Genomic DNA, 27,871 nt, shown 5'->3' with positions numbered 1-27,871 from the left:
ACATCTTATACTTGGTCTGCTATTCCTGCAAGGTACCCCAAGAGGTAGCACCATTCCCAAAGCCACGTCCTCTGTGACGTTGTACATGTTAGAATACGTATCGTTTGATAAAAAATAAAAACCTGGATGTGCATAAAGTGGACCCTGGTAATCTAATGGAGCATATCTAGCATTCCTTCCCTTCATACTGGGATCGTCTTTTCTTCCTAAACGCATTACATTTTTGTACACTACTTCTGCAGAGCAATCGAGATACAAATACGTGTCAGTACTATTTATTACAGGGCAAAATGCAGGATAAATACCTGCCTTTTGAGTAACAGTCAGATCTTGATAGTGCCAACTTGTCAGGGTGATATTTCCTTTACCAAGGTACAGATCACCACAATACATTTTGGGAATGCATCCTGGGTACCCTGTCACCCTCAGGTTTCTATGGTATAAGCAAAGTCCAGGATATCCCAGGCCGAATTGACCTTTTGCCTCTTCGAAATAGGGAGAACAAACATATGTATAATTTACCAACGACAATGGATAAGCAGTCCATAGACTTGTAACAGAATCAGTGGGATAAAAAGCTGTATTATTTCCAAAGAGTTACCCGTTTGTGTCTAAGAAAACATTGCTATGCATAGTTCTTTTACTTCGATCTGAGGAAACAGTCTGATATAAAACACATGATGAGATAACTCCAGAACACTCTAATGCTCAGAACAGCCCCCCTCCCACCAGGAAAAACAATATGGCTACAGCCCAAAACATTTTCTTCCTGAGCAACCATTCAAACTGATCTGCCCCGGTCGCAGGGCAACAAACAACTGTTCATCCTCTACAAGGGAGCGACCAAAAAGATACATGTTTACCATGAATTTACAAATGAAATCTCACGTAAAAAAACAGAGACGTCTTGTAATGGATCAATGATGGAAAGGACACAAAAAAAGGAAAAAAATATAAAAACGTTGAAAAGATCAGGGTCCGTTACAAGCCTCCCTGGCAGGAAACTATTGTTCAATCCTCGGTGGTGCTATTGAGCACTTTTACGGTGGAGCCACACTGTTGCAGCCCATCAGCGAATGTTCACTGTTCTCAGGATAGGGCACTCACTCTCCTTGAGAGATACCCTCAACTTATCCCATCTTGTGTCACAGACAGTGCACCAATCTTCTGACCCCTAGTCTAATGGGGACAAACAGAAACAAGGGACATTTTCACAAAACGTATCCACAAAGTCCATCCCTGCTACACTCGACTCTCTTTTGGTGCACTATCCTTCCGTCGGGGACGCAAATTATACCTTTCCACTCCAGGTACTGTCTCATCACAAAGAAGAATCGGAATTTCAGGGAGCGTTGGAGACCGAGACTTACGCTCCTGCGGATTAGATGTAGAAGAAGCCTGGGCAGCCCTAATTTCTGGGGGAACTGCCGCTGTCAAGACTGCCTCGCTCTCTTCCTCCGTCCGCGCCCAAGTCAGCTGGGCATCGGAAAAGGGAACAAAACGTGGAACCTTCTCAGTTTTGTGGTCCCCTATCCCCTCTTTAACCCATCGATCATAGGTGAGTGGCACTCGCAGGCAGGGAGAGGTGTGGATCCAATGCTTCCGGCCGTCCACTCTCACTGCCACCGTTTTCGTGATGAGGACCAGATATGGTCTTTTCCACCTGGGTTCTAAGCTGTCTCGTCTCTGGAAGTTCTTCACAAGAATATAATCGCCAGGCTGTATGGTATGCCCAGGCCCTTCTGGTGCTGGAGGCAAAGCTTCATGTATCTGTTGATGAATAGAACGTGAACTTTTAGTAAGATCATATAAATCATTGTCTCACAGAGGATAAACAATTTCAGAATTTTTTTCGGTCTCGGGATGCCCCACACATTTGCGGGACAGCCAAAGACCACCGTGTAAGGCAATAGTTCTAGAATGGGCTGTCATTCTGGTGGACAATAGAGCAAGGGGTAATGCATCTGGCTATTGTAACCCAGTACTTTCCATAATCTTAGCCAATTTTAGTTTGAGAGTACCATTGTACTTCTCAACTAAACCTGCTGATTGGGGGTGATTGGCTGCGTGGAATTTTTGCTTGATGTGCAGAGCATCTCACACCAATTGGATCACTTTTGCATTAAAGGGACTTTCTTTTTCACTCCAAATCAAACGGGGCAAACCGTAGCGCAGGAAGAACTCTTTAGGAACAGCCTTCGCCATCGCCATGGCTGTGTTTTCTTTCGTTGGGTAAGCCTCAATCCATTTGCTAAATACACAAACCACCACTAACACATATTTCAAATTATTAACTCGCTGTAGCTCTATGTAATCCATCTGTAGTACTTCAAAAGGGAAAAAAGGGGGTGCAAAATTACCCGAAGGTTTAGGGGTACCCTTCCCAGGATTGAGTTTCAAACAAATCATACAGCGTTTCACTAAATTAGCAACAACCTTGGAAATATTGTCATTTTGCCATACTGGATCTAGCAATTTACAAATGCCCTTTGCGCTAATATGAGCTGGACCATGCGCCATGGTAACTACAGGAAGTACATATGCATCAGGTAGCATCCATTTCTGTTTCTCGGACTTATCAGTCCAGCATCCTTTGTCAGCTAGACGCCCTGTACTCTCCTGCCACACTGCCAACTCCTCAACTGTTTCTTCACTCTGTATTTCACTAACACTCTCCAACGCATTCTCAAACATAGCAACATCTGGTACCCATCTAGCAGGTCCTGCCACAAACATTTTCGTCCTTCTCAACCTGGCTGTCTCTTTTGCTATTTGACACGCAAAGGCATTTCCCCTTCTCACATCATCAGTAATTGCATTATGAGCACTACATTTCACTATTGCCAGTTGTTTGGGAATTGTCAAAGCTGTCAAAAGCCTCTCTATCAATGGACCATGTTGTATCTTGGTCCCATCTGAAGTCAAGAATCCTCTCTCTGCCCAGAGGCATCCAAAATTATGGGCCACCCCGAAGGCATCTTTGTTTTGTTCAAAAGCACATCCACAGCATGCAGTACCATTACTGTGAGATCGTGATTAAGGACGATCCCTGCCAATATTTTCATTGAAACCGCTGCAGCTGTGGCGGTTCTTAAACAACTCGGGAGGGCTCTGGCGACAGGGTCAAGCGTGGCAGAAAAATATGCACACAGCCTCTGCTTACCACCAAAGGCTTGTTTTAACACGGAAAGCGCACACCCAGCCATTTTGTGTACATACAGCATGAAAGGCTTCTTATATTCAGGCATGCCTAGCACAGGTGCAGACCAAAGCACAACTTTTAATTGCTCAAAAGCATGCTGACATTCATGCGTCAAAGGCAAAGGTTCATGCATATCTTTAGTTGTTAAGCGAAGCAAAGGCTGTATTCATAAAGAATAAGCGGGTATCCAGTGTCGACAATACGAGGTGATGCCTATGAAAGCACGCGCATCCCTCTGAGTCACAGGGACAGGCATCTTAACAATGGCATCAACTCGTTCAGGTTTTAGCCTCCGACCCTCCTTCGACAGCAGGTGACCTGAATAGGTGACCTGCTGTTGACAATATTGGAATTTGGAAAGGGACTCTTTATGTCCTGTATTCTCCAAATGCATTAATAATTGTACCGTGGCCTCCCGACTGTCAAGTTACTACGTCGTCTCTTACCTTAAGGTTCTTGTAGTGACGCAGTAGATATTTCGCAGGGACGCAAGGGACCAACTTCCCAAAAATCTAACTTAAAACTTGTGATTATAGGCTACAACAAGATAAAAATTAGAAATAAGGGAGGAGGGCCGCATACTGAACGTGGTGGGAGACTTGCTGTCAACCTGCGAAACAACAAGCAAGGTTTTGTCAGACTTTTAACTTTCCTTTAAATTTTTTATCTTGTACAGTCTAAAAGTCACTTAAAATTCTGTCTCTTTGCATACCTGCGATCAGAGTGTGAATGGCCTACGCCCAGTATTTCTTGTCTTGGTTGTTAGTAGAAGAGGAAGTCAGGCAATCTCTTGAATGAGCTTCATAGGTTGTATTATCATTACACTGTAAAGTAAAACAACAAATTACCCCTCTAGTCCCACAATCCTAAATATATGGTTCTTATAATTTCTTTCAACTCACTTGTTGCTTAATGAGTTGGTCTTGCTCTTCTTGTTTTATTTTCCCAACTAGTTACAAAGAGAGAAAACAGAAAATATTCCACAAAATTCTACTTACTCCTTTCCTAGGAGCTAAACATTCCTTACAAACTAAATACGTATCTAATTTCTTATACTCATAATATTCACGCTTTTTTCTTTCTTTCTAGATGTAGTTTTCTTTTTTAACGTAAGTTTTTACATGCGATACGTTTTTAAATGCGGAGAACAGAGTTCTTCTTTACATTGCAGAAGTTCTAAAAATTGTTTGTGTACAAATAACTGTCTTGCGGCGGGCACCTTTTTACACAAAGTACTTAACTCCTTCTAGGAGGAGCATCCGAAGATCAGAAGAAACCGGAGCTGCACTGGAGATCCCAAGGATAACCGGTAAGTCGCGAGGATCTCAGCAGCGATCCTGTTCAGGAAACAAGCGGAAGGCAAAGCGCCTTCCAGAACACTGGGTGTGGCTTTTATAGCCAACCGCTCCCAGTGTTAGAGCGCACCGTCACGTCGTACGGAGGTGCGCATTGAGGCAGAGTCTTCATTTTAGGTTGAGCATGCAATTACAAGTTTTCCGCCGTGTGCGGAAAAACGGAAAAGCAGCAAAAGGTGAATTGAGTCCCAGAGTGTAAATGAGTCACACTACAAATGATGCTACTAAGAACAGTAAAACACAAAGCGCATCAATCATCAAAAGTGCTAGTCAAAACATACTGTAAATAAAACGACATATCAGAGTATTTGACATACATTACCCAACATGCAAAAGATACTGACTGAGGAAGTGCTGGAGCACGGGATAGGGGTGGGTTTTTTCTAAAACCAGCTTTTACACGGGCTCACGAGCCAAGTGTTAAGAGCTATTACGCAGAATCATGACAGTACTCCCCTCTCGTTGTCCTCGTTGTGTTCTAGAAAACAATGACTCTGACAATGAAGAGAACGGAAAGTAACCGTCTTAGTGACCCAATCAATAACAGGGTTGTGTAGTTTTAACCAGGGAATTCCCCAAATCAACCTGAACTGAGGTGCATCTATGATATCAAATCTTATCTGTTCTCTATGAACGGGGGAACTGTCCATTTCCAAAATGTATGTCTACTGAGATATGGGTCCTGACGTGAGTTCCTTTCCGTCTACCGCCCGAACAATCTCTGGGTGAGTTTTGGTCTCAGTCTTAAACTCTAAAGTTCCTAACAATTTTGTGTCGATAAAATTCCCTGTAGCTCCAGAATCAATGAGTGCATCGATTTCCCAGATACGTATTGGGTTTGTCAAGGTTTTAAGTTTTACCTTTATACATAGATGACGACAACCTTGAGGGGGTACAGTGGAGGCCAGGCTAGAATATGCACTCGACAAACTGACCTCGTCTTTTATCGAGCGTTCTAGTTTTCCGGTTGAAGTTGTGTTACTGCTAATTCCGCAGATTTTAGTTTTGATTTATTCGGACGTGTAAGACATTCTTTAACGACCACAATAGAGGCACTGATTTAACTTTCGCCTCTTCTCTTTCTCTTCTTTAGAAAGAGGACCTCGAATAGTACCTATCTGCATAGGTTCAACAGAATCAGATCTGTTAACTACTTCTCTTTGGTTAATAGTTTTGTCTTTGAATAATATTAGTTTATGGTCACTCTTCCCTCTTTCTCCTTTTCTCTCTGAGAGTCTATGATTTAACTTCACGACTAGATCTATAAATTTGTTGATATCATCTGGAGGGTCTAAGATATGTATTACCATGTCTTTTAAATCTTCCTTTAATCCCCTATAAAAAAGGGAAACTCTCTTATCATAAGGCAAATTAGTTTCTAACACTAGACGGTTAAAAACAGAATTATAATGAAGCAAATCTGAAGACCCTTGTTTTAAATTGAGCAATTCATTATCCGCAGATTGTACGAATACATGTTTTGCAAAAATCTTCTTCATAGCAAGTTCAAATTTTTGAAATTGTACACAATTACGTCGTCGTTTTCAACTGGAGGGATTGACCAAAGAGCAGCATCACTTCCTATGTATGACAAAATAAAGGCCACTTTAGATGAATCGTCTGGGAAGGCTGTGGTTTTGGCCAAAAAGTGCAAATGACATTAATTCATAAAAATGGTGAATTTGTTACAATCACCATAAAATCTCTCAGGTTGTGCTAGAGAGACAGGCACAGGAGTAATTACCTGTATTTGTGTTGGAGGGCTCGAAGAAGAAGATGGGGCAGGGTTCGAAAATGTGTTTTGGAAAGTGGCTGGTTTAAGAATTGGTTTTTGTTGTACTGCGCCTTGAAGAGCTGATAAATCTCTACGTAAGGCTGCATTTTCATTTTTTATGTCGTTTAACATGGCAGCTATATTTTGCAAAGAGATTGGTGTAGTTGGATCCATTGCGTCCAGGCGAAAAATTCTTCTTAGGCTTTGCCTTCTGTCAAGTTACTATGTCGTCTCTTACCTTAAGGTTTTTGTAGTGACACAGTAGATATTTCGCAGGGATGCAAGGGACCAACTTCCCAAAAATCGAACTTAAAACTTGTGTTTATAGACTACAACAAGATAAAAATTAGAAATAAGGGAGGAGGGCCGGATACTGAACGTGGTGGGAGACTTGCTGTCGACCTGCGAAACAACAAGCGAGGTTTTGTCAGACCTTTAAGTTTCCTTTTACTTTTTTATCTTCACAAACTTTTGTACAGTCTATAAGTCACTTAAAATTCTGTCTCTTTGCCTACCTGCGATCAGAGTGTGAATGGCCTACGTCCAGTATTTCTTGTAAAACAACAAATTACCCCTCTATTCTCACAATCCTAAATATATGGTTCTTTTAATTTCTTTCAACTCACTTGTTGCTCAAGGACTTGGTCTTGCTCTTCTTGTTTTATTTGCCCGACTAATTACAAAGAGAGAAAACAGAAAATATTCCACAAAATTCTCCTTACTCCTTTCCTAGGAGCTAAACATTCCTTACAAACTAAATCCGTATCTATTTTCTTATACTCATAATATTCATGCTTTCTTCTTTCTTTCTAGATGTAGTTTTCTATTTTAACGTAAGTTTTTACATGCGGTACGTTTTTAAATGCGGAGAACAAAGTCCTTCTTTACATTGCAGAAGTTCCAAAAATTATTTGTGTACAAATAACTGTCTTGCAGCGGGCGCCTTATTACACAAAGTACTTAATTCCTTCTCTTGTTGTTCTCTTTGCAGGGTCCTGTCGAGTAGGAGGAAGCATCCGAAGAGCAGAAGAAACCGGAGCTGCACTGGAGATCCCAAGGATAACAGGTAAGTCGCGAGGATCTCAGCAGCGATCCTGTTCAGGAAACAAGCAGAAGGCAAAGCGCCTTCCAGAACACTGGGTGTGGCTTTTATAGCCAACCGCTCCCAGTGTTAGCGCGCACCGTCACGTCGTACGGAGGTGTGCATTGAGGCAGAGTCTTCATTTTAGGTTGAGCATGCAATTACAAGTTTTCCGCCGTGTGCGGAAAAGCGGAAAAGCAGCAAAAGGTACAAAGTGTCCCAGAGTGTAAATAAGTCACGCAGCAAAAGGTGAAATGAGTCCCACAGTTCAAATGAGTCACACTACAAATGATGCTACTAAGAACGGTAAAACACAAAGCGCATCAATCATCAAAAGTGCTAGTCAAACCATACTGTAAATAAAACGACACATCAGAGTATTTGACATACATTACCCAACATGCAAAACATACTGACTGAGGAAGTGCTGGAGCACGGGAAAGGGGTGGGATTTTTCTAAAACCAGCTTTTACACAGGCCTTCGAGCCAAGTGTTAAGAGCTATTATTCAGAATCATGACACCGACAACCCTCTTAGGTATCGGAGGCTATCAGAATATTGTCCACATACTGCAATAATACGTTACCTGCGGGAAGAGAGAGAGAGTCCAGTTGACTTTTCAAAGCTTGGCTATAAATACTGGGACTTTCTGTGTACCTCTGAGGAGCTCGACAGAATTGGAAGCTTCTACCAGCCAGAGTGAATCCAAACAGACACCTACTGTCTGGATGGATAGAAATACTAAAGAAAGCATTTTTGAAATCATTCACAGAAAAGAATTTAGCTGTGGAAGGAATCATGGTTAAAAGGACGGTAATATCAGGGACTACCAGAAACTGAGGGACAACTATCTTTTTTTAACATTTAAAAAAAATCTTTTTATTAAACAGACTCAACATATAGGTACAGTTCCACAAAAGTCAATAGTAGGGATTACAATGAAATCAAATATACATACAGATACAGTAGGATAATGCATTGGAAATCACGGGGAGGGGGGATCATCACAGTCAAAATTACGGGGTACATATGTTGCCACGGTATTCAATCCAGGGGGCCCATATCTTCGACCTGTTTCGGGGGCAGCTCCGGGGGATGTATGACGTTACAACGCACACTTTTACAATGCATGCACTTACAACGCATTTTTTACAACGCATAATCCATTACAACGCATGACATTACAACGCATGACACTACAACGCATTTTTAAAAAATACCTTTACAACGCATTACCATTACAACGCATACTACCTTTACAACGCATACCATTACAACGCATAATATTAAATTACATTTAAGGTAAGTATTAGATAGTATAGGGGTAAAAATTACTATTCTAACTCCAGGGGGTGCAACAGTAGGGTAAGTGTTGGATAGTGTAGGGGTAAAAATTACTATTCTAACTCCAGGGGGTGCAACAGTAGGGTAAGTGTTGGATAGTGTAGGGGTAAAAATTACTAATCTAACTCCAGGGGGTGCAACAGTAGGGTAAGTGTTGGATAGTATAGGGGTAAAAATTACTATTCTAACTCCAGGGGGTGCAACAGTAGGGTAAGTGTTGGATAGTATAGGGGTAAAAATTACTATTCTAACTCCAGGGGGTGCAACAGTAGGGTAAGTGTTGGATAGTATAGGGGTAAAAATTACTATTCTAACTCCAGGGGGTGCATCAGTAGGGTAAGTGTTGGATAGTATAGGGGTAAAAATTACTATTCTAACTCCAGGGGGTGCAACAGTAGGGTAAGTGTTGGATAGTATAGGGGTAAAAATTACTATTCTAACTCCAGGGGGTGCATCAGTAGGGTAAGTGTTGGATAGTATAGGGGTAAAAATTACTATTCTAACTCCAGGGGGTGCATCAGTAGGGTAAGTGTTGGATAGTATAGGGGTAAAAATTACTATTCTAACTCCAGGGGGTGCATCAGTAGGGTAAGTGTTGGATAGTATAGGGGTAAAAATTACTATTCTAACTCCAGGGGGTGCATCAGTAGGGTAAGTGTTGGATAGTATAGGGGTAAACATTACTATTCTAACTCCAGGGGGTGCATCAGTAGGGTAAGTGTTGGATAGTATAGGGGTAAAGATTACTATTCTAACTCCAGGGGGTGCATCAGTAGGGTAAGTGTTGGATAGTATAGGGGTAAAAATTACTATTCTAACTCCAGGGGGTGCATCAGTAGGGTAAGTGTTGGATAGTATAGGGGTAAAAATTACTATTCTAACTCCAGGGGGTGCATCAGTAGGGTAAGTGTTGGATAGTATAGTGTAATATTATGCGTTGTAATGGTATGCGTTGTAATGGTAGTATGCGTTGTAATGGAATGCGTTGTAAAGGTAGTTTTTAAAAATGCGTTGTAGTGTCATGCGTTGTAATGTCATGCGTTGTAATGGATTATGCGTTGTAAAAAATGCGTTGTAATGGTAGTGCGTTGTAAAAGTTGCGTTGTAAAGGTTGTTCCCCGCTCCGGGCCATGTACACTGTCTTTTTCCATAGCATACACCAATCAAGGTCTTTTTCCCAGTCGGTGATCGTAGGTGCATGAGAGGCCCCCCAGAGCTGACTGATGTTCCGCTTAGCGACCATGCATCCGAGTGTGACCCATTGTGTGGTGTGTGTGTTGAGGTCAGTGGGTTCCCAGAAGTTGAGGAGCCATCTAGGGGCTTCAGGATTAATTTCGACTCCCATTGTTTCGCTTATTACTTCGTGTATCTTCCGCCAATATTCCTGGATTGGTTCACAGTGACATATTATGTGCATGAACGTGCCCATTTGGGTGCATCCCCTCCTACAAGACCCATCTGCCGGACCACCCATGTGTGTCAATTGGGGACCTGTTATGTAAATTCTGTGCAGTATCTTTAGCTGCATCAGGCGGAGACACACCGGGATAACAACAGTTTTGGGGGAGGAGACCGCCGTTTGCCAGTTTTCATCATCTAATTCAATGCCATCTCCCACCCATTTTTCTCATAGCGACAGCAGGGGGTCCTCCATGTTAATAATGAGTTTTCGGTAAGTTAGGGAGATAGCTTTTTCAGGTAAATGGCCATCCAGTAGCCTGTCCTCCAGTGGGGAGGAATCTGGTGGGGAGGAGTCACAGGGCAGCACTGTTTGCAATGCGTGTCAGACTGGCAGGTAACGAAAACACTCCAAATCTGCAAGTGCATACTGACGCTGGAGGGTGTCAAAGGGCTTGTCGCCCTCTTTGCCCCAGAGGTCCATAATGTGGGAAATGCCAATTAGATCCCATTTGTCAAAGCCTTTGGAGTTTCCCAGGTCCCCTAGTATTTGTGAGTCCCACAAAGGTGTGGCAAGAGTCAATTTATTGTTCCAGCCTAACAATTTGGTTGCTGAGTGCCAAATTTTAACTGTGTGGTTGGTAGGACCAGTAAGTGGGTACCTGTCTGGTTTGGAGTACAGTGCTCGGGTGTATGTCCCGTTTGGAAGAAGCCATCTGTCCATATTGAACCCTGGGTCGTCAAGCCGAACGTAGATGCCGTGATTTATTGCTATAAGATGTGCTGCTCAGTAGTATTTTTTAATGTTGGGCAGTTCGATTCCGCCGTCGTACCAGCTGAGCATGAGTTTTTGCAAGGCAATACGCGGCCTCCCGCCCCAGAGAAGGTCTCGCTGGAGTCCTTCTATTTCTTTAAAATATGAGTTTGGGACAGGGTCGGCCGAGTTCTGTAGGACATAAACGAAGCGGGGTAGGGACATCATTTAAAAAAGGGCCACCTTGCCCAATAGAGAGAGCGGGAGTGACTTCCAGTTTGCGATGTCACGTTTGAGTCTTTGCAGAGGGGGAACAAGGTTACGGGCATACCGGAGTGAGTGATCAAGAGAAACGAATATGCCTAGGTATTTGAAGCCTTCTGAGACTATCGGTATGGGGCAGTTTCGAGGTAGCGGAGGAGAGCCCCCGCAAAGGACATATAGGAGAGATTTTTGCCGGTTGATACGAACCCCGAAGTATCTGCAAAAAATGGCTAGGATGTCAAATACAGCAATGAGGGACCTTTTAGGGGACGTGAGGTATAGGAGGATGTCATCCGCATATAAAGAAATACGGTCTTCCCAGTCCGCCGACCATCGCATTCCACGGGTCATCACGTCTCTACGGATCCATGCTGCAAGGGGTTCGAGGGCCAAAGCGAATAATAAGGGAGAGAGGGGGCATCCCTGACGGGTCCCTCGGCTAAGTGTGAAGGTCTCAGATTTTTTGTTACTCACGACTACTTGAGCCATAGGTGTGCTATAAAGCAAACGCACCCACCGGCTGAAACTCGGTCCGAATCCCAATTTTGTGAGTATGGCCAAAAGATAAGGCCACTCAAGCGTATCAAATGCCATAGTGGCATCTAGGGAGACTATGATTGCATCCTCCCATATGGTCGGTACCCTGCCAAAGACCCCTTGCACTCTACGCAGATTTAGAGCAGTGTTCTTCTTCGGCATAAACCCCGATTGATCAGGGTGTACTAAATCCCCTATTACCTTAATCAGCCTATTGGCGAGCACTTTGGCTTGGATTTTAGGTTCTGCATTAAGCACTGAGATAGGGCGGTAGGAGGCGCAGTCTGTTTTGGGTTTCCCTTCCTTGTGAATTGTAACAATGGTTGCGATTCTCTGATCTAGGGGCAGCGATCCCTGCTCAAGGCTATCTTCAAACATGGATTTCAGATATGGGGCTAGTTTATCTGGACGGAGCTTATAAAGCTTGATCGGGATGCCATTTGGGCCGAGGGCCTTACCCGAGTGGATCGCTCAGATTGCGATCGCTATTTCGTCAGTGGTGAGGGCACTATCCATGAATGCTCGATCAGCGTCCGAAAGCTTTGGAAGGGAGATATCTCGCAGGAGTTGCGAGAAGTCCGCCTCAATGTATGGCACTACTGAGCTGTAGACTCTGTGAAAGTGCGTTGCAAACTGTTTGGCTATGTCCTGGGGTCTGTAATGGGGGACATGTCAGTGTTTCTAAGTTCTGGAACAAGCTTACTACTATGTTCTTTTTTTATCTAGCCAGGCGATCAGTTTTCCAGCCTTGTCCCCCAGTCATAGAGGCGGCCAGCCTGTCCTGTCCCATTATTTTGGCACGGTCGGTGACCAGTGCCCGGTATTCGTCCTGGCGGATTGTGTGAAGGGCTTCAGGTGAAGGGTCAGAATTCACGTCTTGTTCAAGATGATAAACCTCTTGTTCTACATCAGAGATGTCTTTTATTTTGTCTTTTTTTGATCCCGCAATTAGGGAGAGGGCCTGGCCCCAGACCACCGTTTTAAAGGCTTCCCATAGTACTTGCGGGGAGTCAACGGTGTGCTCGTTCTCCAAGAAGTAGTTGTCAATGGATTTACTGAGGTCTTTGCGTATTTTCGGGTTTTTGAGGTACCAGGGATTAATTGGGGCAACGTGTCCTACTTGTGTGCGGTCCAGGACTATGTGGACCCATAGGGGGGAGTGGTCGGAGATACCCCTGGCCAGATGCCAGATCGCATGGATATCTGTAACCTGTGGAGCTGGGACAACTATATAGTCAAGGCGAGAGAGGCTATGGTGTGCCCCGGAGTGAAAAGTGTGCTAGATCTTGTCAGGATTGTCTGTTCTCCATCCGTCCACTAGCCCCATTGCCTCCAAGAAGCTGGAAAAGGAGTGCGCAGTGTGGGGGCTTGTGCGAGGGGGGTGTCTGTCTAGTGAGCCCGATATTATTGAGTTGAAGTCACCGCCGACCACTAGGTGCCCATCTGGTAGAGCTAGTAGCACAGCGCTCAGGTCAGCAAATGTTGTGGCTTGTAACCCTGGAGGTGCATATATCGACATGAAGGTAATGGTTTGGCCCTCCCAAGTGCCCGTGATCCCGATATATCTGCCACGGTCATCCACATAGGTGGACGCGAGTGATAGGGGGAATTCATTTTTTTGCATGATGCCCTCCCTTCTAGAGTTAGACGCAAAACCTGCGTGCGCTACCATTTAGTAGCCCCATCTATGCATCGCCTTGCATGTGTTACCTACAAGATGAGTTTCCTGAAGTAATACAATGTCTGGTGATAATCTCTTAATATATTGCAATATCACACATCTCTTAATTTTGTCCCCCAACCCGTTAACATTCCAACTTAAGATTTTAACTTCTTTGTTCCATTGCACACCCATTGACATGTACGTGGAGCGTAGCAGCTTTTGGTTGCACAAACAGGGACTGTACCATCGAGATAACGCAAAAAATAATAAACACGAGAGAACAACAACCCCTCCCAACAACCCCCCACCCTGTCGCCCAACAATTTACTAAAAGAAGAAAGTGGGGGAGGCCTTAGCGCCCGATGACCCCCTCTCCTACCGTTACAAGGTACAGGTGCATTTTGTTGTAGTAAGTCAAAATATAGACTAGCAAGTACTTCAGTACACTGGCTTACAGTTCGACGTCTTCAAGTGTCAAGAGACCGTGAGTGATGCTCAACGTATGGAAAGTACAGGTGGTCTGAAGTGATCAAGAGTCTGTCCAATGAAGACAGATCGTCGGCTTCAATGATATCTCTGGGGCTCCATTCCGGTGAGGTCCTCCAGCTGTCCAGCCAGTCAGATGCCACCTCAGGTAGGTCGAAGAAGCGAGTTTTCCCATCAGCCTCGACTCGTAGACGCGCAGGGAAGAGCATGGTGTACTTAAGACCTTTTTCATGCAGCCTTCGTTTGACATCAAGGAATGAGCGTCAAAGCATTTGCACTGCCTGGGTAAAGTCAGGAAAGAAGGCGATTTCTGAGTTGTCTATTTTGGTCGGAGGAGCAACCCTGGCAGCCTGCAGAATTATGTCTCTGTCTCTGTAATTTAGCAGCTGGGACAGTATCGGACGGGGGGGGGCTCCCGGTTTTGGGTGACCCCCAGGCACCCTGTGCGCTCTCTCAACAACAAACAGCTTGGACAGGCCCTTTGGTTGCAGCATCGTCATGATCAGGTTTTCGATGAACAGATCGGTAGCGGTACCCTCCGATTTCTCTGGCACACTGAGAAAGCGGATGTTATTACGTCTCGAGCGCCCCTCATAATCGTCCAGCTTGTCTTCTGCGAACTTACGGAACGCTTGGAGTTCCCTGATGTCCGTCTGTAGTTGTAGTTGTGAGGTGTCTTCCACAAGACTGGTGGTGGTGAGCTCCAGCTGCTTGACTTTCTCCCTGTACTTCGTGAGGTCAGCCCTAATCAGTGTCACTTCGGAGGATAGAGCGTCTATGGATGTGCGCACTCCAGTGATAGCTGCCATTAAGTCCTTCATTGTGAGCTCTGAAGGATCATGTTCTGCCCCACCTTGTTGTTTGTCGCCAGTTCCCCTCCGCTCGGGCAGGTCCGCCTTCGGACAGGTGTTGCGGTCAAGCCTGCTGTGCTAGGATGTTTTTGTACCCTTCGGATTAGACAACATTGGGCCTTTGTCCGCACCTCAGACCAACTGCGCACTGTTTGGGAGGTCCGCCGGGTTCAGATCTGTCGCGACAGGGTGCAAACGCGGGACCACGAGCAAAGCCCACTTGGTGGGGGGCGTCTAGGGCGTAGGCTGGAAGCCAGTGGCGGGTACAAAAGGAGCGCGAAGGAACAAGAGCGCCTGCTCCTTACTCACAGGTATAGGCCCTTCCGGGGTCTCTTCATGGTATGGGCAAGTGTCCATTCAATTTGGGACCAGTGTTCAAAAGCTGAGTAGCTGGGAAGAGTGCGGACTGGTAATGTCCCAGGAGCCGGGGCCGCACATGGTATCAACAAGCTCCGTGCTGGAGGCTAGCGGCCTCTCCAGGACAACATGCGGTGAGCGTGGTGGCACAATTGGGTATCGTTACGGTGGGTGCACTTGCACTGGGCCTTGGTCTGCACTGCTGGGGGGGGCCCAGGTGATGAGGGTCACAATCCCAGTCCCAGGCGTACTCACTGGCGTGGGACTGCAGGGCCAAGCACTCCCTCCGCTTCGGTGTGCAGAAGCACCTCTCCGCTGGCAACAGGCTGAAACTCCCAGGATTGATCACCGGGGCTGGCCCCAACACAGCAGGTCTGGTGGGCAGTTTTCAGGCAGCGGGCAGAGCACAGATTAGTGGCGTCTCCGAATGTGGGCCGTCACTGGGTGATGGAAAACTTCCGCTTTGATGGTTTGCGGCCCCCCCGGGATGGGGGAGGGGGGTCCGCCAGCAAGCTAGGCGTCCGCGACGGTGGGCGCACCCACTCGAGGTCCCGGCTTCTTCCAAGCAGTAGGCCGCAGATGCCGGGCGGGATATCTCTGTCTCCCGATGTCCGTTTAAGATCGGGATTGCAGCAAAATGCACCGCTGCTCCTCCGGTGTGCGAATCCGACACCGGAGGATCAGATAAGTGTGGCGGATTGGCGGGGCAGGAAAGGGGGCCTCAGAGATACCCTAGCAGGCGGCCATGTTCTAGGGACAACTATCTTGTTTATTTTCCACAATCATCAGGATGTGCATCAGGGGAATCAACAGGTACCTTTTTAAGAATAGGAAGAATAGGGCTATTGTACACTTTCGCTACCGTCTCCTCAACCATGCCCGATTTGATCAAGTCCTGTATAATCTGCATCAAAGCCTGTTCCCCAGCCTGTGGTATTTTGTATTGGGGAATACGAGGGAGCACAGCATTATCTTTTACCTTTATAGAAACCGGTGGTATCTGCAACAACCCTACGTCCGTATCCCCTGTGGCCCACAATGAGGACGGCACATCTTTAAATTCAACAGGAAGCGGTGCATTTTTCGCCAAACACTGTTTTACACTAACCACATTAGGTCCAAGTGTCATAAAAACACCATCCGGGGAACAATAAATGGTGGCATGTAACTTCTTCAACAAATCCAATCCTAATAAATTCTGTCCACAATTTTCCTTCAACAAAAATAGGGAGTCCACAGTAAAAGGACCAACAGTAAAAGCAAGAGGTCTGGAAATGGGGCACACAACCAGTTCGCCTGAAAAACCTACCGAGATATTATTAAAGCCAGACAGGGTTGCCCCAGGGACCAACGAACGAGAAACAGAGCTATACATTGCACCTGTATCCACCCAAAATTTCTGTGCCGAACGATGCAAATGTGCCGTGACATAAGGACCACGCTGATCTACAGGAATTTGGGCTGTACCTTCGCCCTGTCCCTTGCTGTCTTAGCTATAGGACATCCCTGTGGCTTCATCCATATCATATCATCATGATAGTACTGCCTTCCCCGGGGGACATTAAAATAATTCTGATCTGAATGATCCCCCGAGGATGCACCAGTTCGATTCTCATCCCGACCAAACTCCCCACGGCCCCTTCCACCTGAACCCCGCCCCCTGGGTACTGCAAGTTTCTGTAACAGATCCGGACACTAGCTTTGTTAATGTCTCTCCTTTTTACAATACGCGCACTGATTTGGCCCCAGAGGCACACCACCCCTACCGGCACCCCATGACGTGACCTCTGAGCCGGACCAGTGACTCAGCCCCTCCCAGACCCCCTTGCAACCTGCTGTAACAACACCCTCTTCTTCACATCCTTGCTCTTCTTCTCCACCGTGTCCTTTTCCTCATTTTATCGATGCTCCTAATACTGAGCCATACTCAATATCACTGAAGGAGAGGAAGAAGTCCAAGTACTCTCAGAAGCTTGCAGCTGAGCCGCAATATCAGGAAGCAAATTCGTTACAAGCCTATTAACAAACAAACAAACACGGCCTTCGACTGACAAATCCTGCCCACTGAAATCTAAGAACACCCCTTCAAAACGAGTGAAAAAATCAGACACACTCTCCTCTTTCTTCTGACGACATGCCATTAACTTGTCCCAATCCACTCGCCTAGGTGGGATATGAGAATGCATATAGGTAATGATGCGGCTTGGCAAAGCCAAAATTTCAGCTTTAGGCTTTTCACCAGCCTTTCTCTCCTTATCCCATGCCCTAATTTAATTCCATGTTTCACCCAGCTTCGCTACATGATACTGCCTATGCACCTGCCGCCAAATATCCACTGACACCAAAAGCCCAAAAAACATCTCAATGTCTGCTAAAGTCATAACTGATGAGGAGGTGGCCTCTGTTAATTGTTTATAATATGCAGTGGGATTTTTCCTAGGGTCCGATAACTGAATCTTAAGAGCAAGCACCTCACTTCTCACATTGTTCCTGAAAATCACCCTCTACCTGCTGCTGAACGACATCTCCTTTCTGATTACGTTGCTCTGGGATCTCGGGCTGAAAAACAGGATGCACCTCTCTCTCTCAGAAATTTGGACACAGTAGTCGGGGTTTGGTGATATAATCTTTTCCGATAACCGCGAACTAGCCCAACAATATTGAAAACCATATCAGCTGAATAAACACGGTCTCGAATGTCATAAATAATTTGAGGAGCTGCACTACCAATACATTGTTCCCACAAACTAAGCAATGTAGCCGACATATCCCGAAGGGCATGCTGCTGCTCAAATGGCTAAAAAATCTTTCATTATACTCCATATATCCTCCACAGTATGAAACGGACTCTGAGCCCATTGCGCTGCCTTATTTGCCACCATCTTTTTCTCCTCCTCACCCACATTGGATCTAATCAATACTCACTCCAGTCGCTCCCGTGCTGCCACCCAATTCCCTGCGTCTGATCCATGTACCGGTGTCCCAACCCTACACAACACTGGAGATTAAATATTCGGGGAAGACACAAGAGACAGAGACGTAGGTGACAATGTTAAGAATGGCTGAGTTGTAGGTGTAAGAGAAGGGGAAGAAACAAACAGGAACAGCAGACGCTGCGGGGGTGCCTGCAGTCACCACACTCACAGCTTGCGAAACTAGAGAGGAGGCAGGCAGGGCTGGAGCAGAAGCAGTCAAGCCTGTAGAAGGAGCAGAAGAAGGCAGGGAATCAACAGGGGACTGAGACGACGGAACAACAGGATATATTTTCTGTGGGGCATAGGGAGGCTGGGGGGTCCAGATTCCAGCAGATCCTCCACAATGGAATCCTCTTCCTCTCGAGCAACATAGGACTTATTACATTGTAATCGAAACTTCCTCTCTGCACATTCAATACCTGTCTCTCTTTGTTCTCTGTCCTAAACTACAGCTTTATGAACCACTGACTGCATTGCTTTCTTCCTAGACTCCTTCTCAGTCTGTATACGCCACTGCTTAGCTTCCTTCTACAATACTTTCAAAGTATCAAACATCGACTTCCTACTTCTTCTAGCGAATAACTTGTCCTGTAAATAATTCAATTTTTGTTTGTCAAAGGTACCATCCAATGGCCACTGAAGCTCACCATTGCCCCTCGTATACTTGTGCCATAATCTACGAAACATAATAGGGCTAACACCATGCTTCACATACATCTCAAAACTCGGATTGCTTCCGGAGGCGAAGGCTGCCTTTACTCCAGATGATGCTCAGCAGAACAGCAGCGGCACCCCAAGCACCACATTTTACTCCAACAAGGCATCCTAGCATCAGACACATTCACTATCCACTATTCACTCAAGCAACATACACACACATGCAATAAAAACACGCACAAAGAAAAAAGCGCCAAAAAGCAGTCCTCAGACTGCGCCAAGACAAGTCAGTCCTCAGACTGCACCAAGACAAGATAAGCTCTAGCCCCAAGCCTTTCCAAGAATAAACCAAATTCAACAAGTGGCCTGGCAGAACGTTCAAAAACGCTCCGTATCACATGGGTACGCAGACCCACTAAGTTAATGAAGACGGCGCCTCTTTTTACCAAATATCAAGATGAACTCACCTGGTGCACACAGGTTAAACAAAATTATTCTACACTGCCATCTCTTCAGACCAAACGGTCAGATCCAAGGGTTTCGTCTGTTCAGGACCCCAGCCGAGATGACCACTAGACGAGGAGCACCCCGATCAGACAGGCGGGGCAGCCGCAAGAACCAGGCACTATCATATGGGGATCCCTGATCCGCCCATCCGACCGGACTCAACTCTGACCTCTCACAACCCGACTACGGGTGGGATGGGTCACCTGGTGGAGTCCCTGTTCGGGCGCCAACTGAAGGAAGTGACCCAATTAGAGCCACCCGGGTCACTCTTGACCTCCTCTAGCCTTCCAAAAATGAAGAGTCGATAACACAGTAGAGAATACAAGCAAACTAGCTTATTCACAGAATACACTGCAGTCCAGGTCAACCTAACCAGCCTCCTATGATGGCTGACTAGGGACTGACTCTAACAAGCATAAAGTTACATTATGTATGTTGCGGAGCCCACAAAGACCCGCCTACAAAGGAAAAACACTGATAGATGTCGTAATACAATGGGGGTACAGAACATAAGTTTTGATTCCGCAGCCTGGCACAAGTTATCTACAATCCAAGGTCGTCTGGCCTATCCTCCCCTCTAGACAGGTGGGAGAAGGCCTCTATGTAACAGAAAAGGCATGCGTTAATGAGCAAGTTTCAACATTGGAGAAACGAAACTTATCAAGGACCATTTCTCATAAATTAGCAAGTAACAGTTTCGATTATAATACAAAATGGCGTCTTCGAGAACTAAATTGGTGGCACAGTTGTCAACCTATCAAACGCAACATCTGCATTTACTAATTGCGTATACATACAGTATGCATATATAATGATTTAGCTAGATAATGCTAACATAATTTCGGGTGAAATACGAGTAGTTAGGCAGTAATACGTTTCAATTCTAACAACGCCATGATCAGGACATACCGGAATGCTCAATATCCGTATAGGAAGTAAAACACACCATATCTTTGCCAGCAAACGGTAAGATCTCAGGGGAGGATGGTCTACCCCTCAAATTCTATGCAGTTTACAAAGACCAGTTAGCATTTAAGCTGGTCAGGCTTTATAATGAGGTACCTGAGAAGGCTATCCTACCACCAATGACTTGTGAAGCGTTCTTCATGGCCCTCCTTCATGGTCCCCAGAAAAGTTATCAGCATATCCTCTCTTCATTTATTTGAAATGAAGATTGTAAAATACTTTGTAAATTATTAGTCACCAGATTAATACCCAACATGCAACACCATGTCCCTGTTGACCAGAGTTCTTTCATTCCAAGTCGCAGCACATCCCAAATATAAAGAGACTGTTCATGATAGCAGAGAGGGCTGCTGAGTCATGGCCCAATGCAGCTGTGCTGACAGTAGATATGGAGAAGGCTTTTGCCTCCCTTAGCTGGCGATATTTACACAGAGTGCTGTATTGCTTTAGCTTTGGGTGAGCAGCATCTTGCATAATTTGCCAAATGTTTGTGTGCGCACTGGCTTGGTGATCTCTGACCAATATCTAGTGTGCAGAGGGAGAAGGCATGGGAGGCATATCTCCACTCTCTTATTTGCCTTGGCTGTTGAACCATTTTCTGCACATCTCTGGGTGACTGGGAGGGGCTTTGGGTTTTTGGGTGGGACAACATACAATGTAATCTCTCTTTACACAGCTGATTTATTGTTGTACATACAAGAGGAAGAGAAAGACAAAGACATAGGAAATCTGGCAAACGAGATGGCGTCATTCAGCAAATTGCATGGACTGAAGGTAAACTGGGGTAAAACTAGAATCTTCCCACTGAAAAGCAGATTCTCTCGAGGTTGGGATGATACTCTCCCACTATACTACATGCAAATCCTCTACTTTCAGATTACTGGGGGTTCTGATTTATCACAAGAAGCAGATGTAATCGAATGTAATATTTGTAAAGTGGCTTTTGAAAATGAGAATGCTATCCTGCAGACAGCAACCGAGGCAGGACGGGCAAAAAGAACGCCACCCAGTGAGTACACCAGTGTCCACCTGCCATACTAACCGGCCCGCAGAGGAGGATCTGCGAAAGGGGGAGTGCTGCAGCCATCAACACTAGAGGCGCCTACACACTGCTGACCTGCACCACAAGAAGCGGATCCCCAACCCTGCCTGCATCAACTCCCTAGCAGGAAAGATGATCGAGGCTGCACTTCGGCTGTGGAAAGCCCCGGCATCTGTCGTGGGCAAGGCCAGCACCCGCAGCAACAGAGAGAAGCCTGTCATACCCTGCGGCATCGCCTTTGCTTCACCCTCTTTGTAGCGGCTGACATACCTTCAAAAGCAGACCCCGCAATCCTCTAGGCGAGGACAGTGCAGAGCACCGTCTACTGGAGAATGCCCTGTCTGCAGGTTAGTTGATCAGCTCTATCGCATCCAGCATGAACATCGCCCCCTTCAGCTAGTTGTGCAAATTGCAAGGAAGGCACGTCCTGCAGCACTAAGAAGGCTGCCGTGGCACCATATATGAAGAGTGGCTCTGAGTAACCTGTATGTGGTGGCCCAAACCAGTGCTGAAGTGGTAAAGGATGAGCTACCCTGCTGCAACGGTATTGCATGGCCCCCACACCTGCAACATCAGCCCCTGCACAGCCATATATTTCTGGAGAGACTGCCGCAGTGGGGAAGGAGTAACAGCAGTGCCACCTTGCAGTAGCCCACTGCACCACACCAGGGCCCAGTACATGACTGACTAGAATAATGCGGCCCGAAGGAGTTAAGTTTTGAAAAGCATAGCTGCACTGCCACCCATGGGAGGAAGAGCCCATAGTGTCCCCTTGACCACAGGAAACAAGAGAGCGCCCCCACTACGCCCATGCACACAGGTCCTGGGACAGCTGCATCAACAGCAAGAGAAAACCCCTGTTTTCCTCCCAGTTACAACATATCGGCAGTGCCCTGTTCACCAGCACGAGGAAGGAGATGAGTGGGCAGTACGAAGAGTGCTGCACTAGCGCTGCATCAAGAACCATAAGGCATAGGGTGAGCCCAGTGCAGCAGCAGAAGTGCACACACCCTAGAGGCTGGCTGCTGCCTCCAATAGAAACAAACTGACTTTTTCTTGAACGAGAAAGTGGAGATTGGCCAAGAGAGTGCCTCCCACCCATTTGTTTGCTGCCTGTTGTTGTTGCATGGAGGGGAGAGACTGATAACCCCCACAAAGAGCCCACAAATCCCAAAGCTGCCCCAGCCAGGTAAGCTGCCAGGAATCCAGTGAAGGCCAAGGCTGTGATGTCACAAGTGGCCAAGAAAAGTCCAGCCAACGTAGTGAAACCAAAGGCAGCCAAAGCAGCAAAGCCTAAGAAAAGGCAGTGCCCATTAGGAAGAAAGGGAGCACAGCATCAGAGAAGAGTGTGAACCCCTGCAAGGCCCTGTCCATCAGCCTGTGAGTACTGTCAGAGATCTGCTTTCCCTGAGAAGGCTGAATGCACATTTGGCCAGAGATCAGAGACCACTTGTGAATAAGAAAAGTCCACGATAAGAGAAATGAGCCCCCAGCAACCCGTAGCATCCGTCTGCCACCACTGCAATCAAGAACATAGCGCCTCACGCCCCCTGGTGGTGAACGGCCACTACCATAAGCAAGAAGTGAAAACATACTCGATGCCAGCAGACGGCACCCATGAAGAGACTGTCTAGTAGCCCCAACACTGCCTAAAGGGGCACCAGCTCACAGGAACTCATGCTGCAAAAGAAGAAAGGAACCAAGAGTACAAAATCAGAAATGCGCAGAGGGCCACACCTAGGAATCTGAGAGCACAGGTAGGAGCCCTGGAACAAGAGAGCTCTCAGAGAGTGAGAAGTAATGCTGCACAAAAGAGGCCATTCTAGCCGGCCTCCACAGCACCAGATGGCCACCGTTGACCCGCCATTGGGAGTGTCACACAGAGTGACTGACCCTGCCATGCACACCTGAAGTACCAAGCGCTCTGATGGTGCAGCCTCAAAGTGCAAGCACTGCGCCCTTGAGTGAAGGCAGTAGGAAGGTGATCCTCCATCTTGGGAGCAGAGCATCAAGAAGAGGAAGGGAAGGCAGAGTGTGGATGGTTGCCACGTCTATGACAGGAGAAGATGTGCCATTCTGTGAAGAGGAGAGGACTGTTCACAGGTCTACAGGGGAAAAAGATACACAGTTCTATGAGCAGGATGCGACCAGTGAGAGGTCCATGTAAAGTGAACATGCGACACGTGGTAGAACGCGACATCACAATGAGAGACCTGGTCAGAAGAGAGAAGAGCATGGCACCACGCCACACTGGGAAAGTGAAATGGAAAGAAGAAGAGAGTTGCACAATGCAACATTGTGAAAGAGGATCGGAAAGGAGAAGAGAGAAGAGCGTGGCGTGACGCCACTCCACGAAGGAGAAGCGAAAAGGAGAGAAAGGTGTGTGACAGACTAGTCACATGGAAGATCCGGACAACCATAGATGCACAGGAGAAATGAGGAAATGTGGCAAGACTGAAGATTCGTGCACTACTGGTTAGTGCACCTACAGACACAAGCCAACACTCAGGGTGCAGCAACATTACTGGAGACAGCCCAGCGGGAGTACGGAAAGTAATCCGCCAACCGCATATCTGCCCCACGCCGCATAGTGCGACCATCCAGCCACCTGTCACCAGCTGCTTGAGGCAGATGGCATCAATGCTCACAATCGCACATGTCAAAGAAGAGGAAGAACAGCACCAATGATGTAACAAGTTACCTGGCCACGAAGTCCCCCAGCCATCCGCACTCCAAGTAAGGCATCGCCACTTTTCATACAGGTTGTCAAATGATAACAACGTCATCATTACCACATGCATCAACCCAGACAACTAAGGTGCATCTCACCACCAAAGTGGAGCCTTACGCCTGCAAAACATCAGGAGACAGAAGAGGCACTCCTTGCACCATGGGAGGCCGTTTATCCAAAGACTATCTCTTAGAATCGACGTCCACCTGAGTCCTGCTGACGAGAGCTCACCCGACCATTGTGTCTTCTACCCTTGTGGCGGCATGAGCAACTCACCCTTGGCCCTGTTGATGGTCCTGCATTGGCCTCCCCATGGCCCACAGTCAACCCCACACACCCACAAGTCCTGTGGCAAGCCAGAAAAAAGGGCCACAAGGGAGTTTCTGCTTGAAGGATACCCGGTACGAGCAATGACTCCGAAGCTGCTCCACAGATAGGGACCGGGAGGCACCGGGCCTCAGAGGAAGACATCCAAACACCGTCAATGCCATCCCAGTATTTGTGGGTCTGCCTTTCACAGAGCCAGTGCAACTCAAAAGAAAAGTCTACAGTTGACTCCACCAACTCTCCTGATGCACTCCCCCACCCCGTTTCAGCTGTGTAAATCAACTCCAACACCATGAGAGCAGGAGGGGCAAAACATCAAGGCATAGGTGGACTTTAACCCCATGGACATGTGCTTGAGAGATCCAGACTCCATTCACCCCGCATTCGTGACCAGAGTCATCTAGTGAAATTACGGGTTCTCCCAGCTGCACCTGTCTGCCTACCCTGTACTGTCCCACTGGATTGCCTGAAGAGGCTCAATGGTGTTTTGCTTTGTTGTTTATTCTTTCCCATAGGTTTGACTCATTCGTGAATCCTGCTGGACTCACTCTAGTGTTGCCAGGTACTCGTGTACCAGCCACTCCCCGAGAGCTGTCAGTCGCACTCACCCCACACCCATCCAGGACAGGCGTCATAAGTAATGTGGCACCTGCAATAAAAGGGGCCGGGTGCACGTGCCCTGGGTCAGTTTATTTTTTTTTTTGTGTTGAACATTTTTATTGAATTTTATCATGAAATACAGAGTAACACAGAAATAATAAAACAATTAATTATTGATAATATTAAATACATATGATGATGATAAATATGAACGAATAAATAATAAATCATTTTAGATATAAATATAAAAATGAATAAATAAGTGAGTGTAGCATAAGTATGTGTCTGTGTCATACTTTTCTCCGCATGTGGGCTTTGGGCCCACGACTCTACAGCACCCACCAGCATTCACTTTACCTGCTAACGCCCCAGTCAACGCAAAACGATTGCAAAGACCCGTCTTAGATGATCTCTTTCAGTGCTTACTTTGGGTGATAGGGCCCTAAATACTTCGATAACCATACATTACAGGAACCTTGACCTCTCAGAGAAAGCAGCCATATTAGGAAACGACAAAGGTCGACATCAGTGTACAAGGGCAAAGGCCTATTTAGTTTGCTCTGATTGATTGCCGAACTACATATTCCCAGTGGACATGAGGCTCCGGAAGCGTCGCTGCGAGCAAAAGGTGCGGACAGGCCAAGATAACTAGAAGAGGATTAAATCAACTCTTACTACACTATTTACGTGCAACAAAATGACACTTATTTGCACAATGCACACTCACATACGTCCAGCAACAATAAAGCAAATATATATTTTCGTGCCTCATACAAAATTGGGTCCTCGAGGCATAAACATTAAGATCAAATTGGTAAAGTTTGCATTTCCTTTTTCACTCTTCCCTTTCCTTTACCCTCCATCAGTTTCCTTCACTCTTTGTTGCATAATCTCCGTTATCGCAAGTAGCATTTTCTTCTAACTCTCCATATAACTCCACTAATTAAACCCTTGCTGAATTAGATACTTTAGTAACGGACCTTTGTGCACACCCTCATGCCATTCGAACAAATGTCAGGCATCTTTGTTGATGTGTCCTGCAAACATTCATATGAACATGGGTCAAGTCTTGCGGAAAAAGTGCCAGACCCACTCACTGAATGCATCAGTCATCCTATTAATACATCTCAGTGAATCACCCACTAATTGCCGAAATTATTTTGCTTTTAATGCATTCATATTGTGGTCGTTCAGACATAATTTATAGCAAGATTGCTGCCTCGTAATCTGGCATATTTGTGGTTATGGTTACTCAGTGTTTATCCATGCTCTGTAGAATTCGACAGCATTCACAATATATGTACGATTGTTATGCAGACTATGCTTGTGTAATTAAGGACGACTGCGTTCAGGATTTAGGGTAAACAATATATTTTACCATTAAATGTTAGTTGACAAAACCTTTACTAATTTCATAAATCATGTCAGTGCTACTAATGTCCGAGTCTCACACTATCATTAATAAAAATGTGATATCATATTATACCAGATGATTGGTTTAGGCACAGCAACAAATATCAAGTTCGGCAGGTTATGGAGTGTTGCACAACACACTTCTTTTACAGAGGGCAGGGTTAACCTGGGGTGAGTGATGATGTGTGATCCCCCAGCCTCAACCCTAGTGCATCTCTCGCATTCTCCTTATCCTACCTAGCCCATTGAATGCTAACTTTAGTTGTCGGATCTCCCTGAGCGGCTAATCTTATAATATCGCACCCACTTGTATGCATATGCTGAGAAGATAATTGTTCAGCCAAAGACTGTTGTTGGGGAGTAATGCACATGTCAGTGTCTCCATGATGTTTGATGGCAATCTCAGTGACCTTGTGTGGTACTGCTGTTGAACTCTGCATACTGGGGCACTGCTGATTAACCCCTGCGTTTGGGCACTGCCCCCTAAAACATGACAGAATTATTTAACTCATAATTGGCATATTTACCTTTCCACAGGCCACTATATATGGTGCAAGAAATTACACTAATGGCATGGAAAGTTGAATGTCGCCTGTGGACTGCAGCACATGTTGTGCCAGCCACTTCGTTGACAAAGGAAACATGGTGTAGTGAGGTTGGTGGATTCATTGCTGACATTGCTAAGTTAGCACAAGCTTGGCTGCCATGCTGCTGCTTTTGCGCACGTTACTACATGACTTTGTTTCTGCAAAACTCTGCAAAACAGAGGAGTGAAAGAGAGTGATTGCAAAGTCGACCCAGGCCTGGAAAACATAATGGCGGTGCCAGGCGAGCCCGCAATGCATCACCAAGGGAAGACGCTGTGCGGCTGGGGCTCCTGAGCCGAGGTGCCCCAAGATAATAAAGTTGGCTCTGAAGGGAAATTTAAGAAGGGGTGAACCGTGGCAGAGAAGAAGTTGCCCCGAGACTTACTGCTGGCTTTCTAAGTGGCAGGGTAGAAGTGACAAGGGGGGTAGTGAGTGGCTACGGGCCATGGATGAGTGTTCCATATTGCAGCAGAGTGGTTGTGACTGCAGGAATTTCAACAGGGCAACTGGCCGGTGCCAAAAAAGTAGACTCCTGTATGAGAGAAACTGACACTGGATCGAGAGTCTAGGGGTTGAACCCAGTTGGTAGCCACAGGTGGCCCAACTCAAGAAGTAAGCGCCCAGACATACTTATGCCAAGCTGATTTACTCCAAGAAGGCAGAAGGAAAGGAATTATATCCCTTATCAGAACAGGAGAGACAGATGCTTGTTGCCTACTGGAGTTACTCCTGATATTGGTCCGGGGACATGGGTATGTGCCGCCTGTGAACCTGGTGGGCCAGCAGGTCTGAAGACAACAAAAGAACCCCAGAGCAGACATATGGGACAGTGAGAGGGACTCTTGTCTGTATTAAGCGCATGAAGAATCAGCTGCACAGTTTTCAATATGAGGTGATATAAATGGACTTTTTGGAGAGTCAGTCAAAGTCTCGAAAAGAGGTGATCACTCTAGGTGGAGGTCCCACTAATCCACCTTCTCGTCTACTAGAAATGATTGTG

The sequence above is a fragment of the Triturus cristatus genome, chromosome 2_2 (assembly GCF_964204655.1).
Source record: "Triturus cristatus chromosome 2_2, aTriCri1.1, whole genome shotgun sequence".
Taxonomy (NCBI): domain Eukaryota; kingdom Metazoa; phylum Chordata; class Amphibia; order Caudata; family Salamandridae; genus Triturus; species Triturus cristatus.
Note: the sequence above shows the minus strand (reverse complement) of the source record.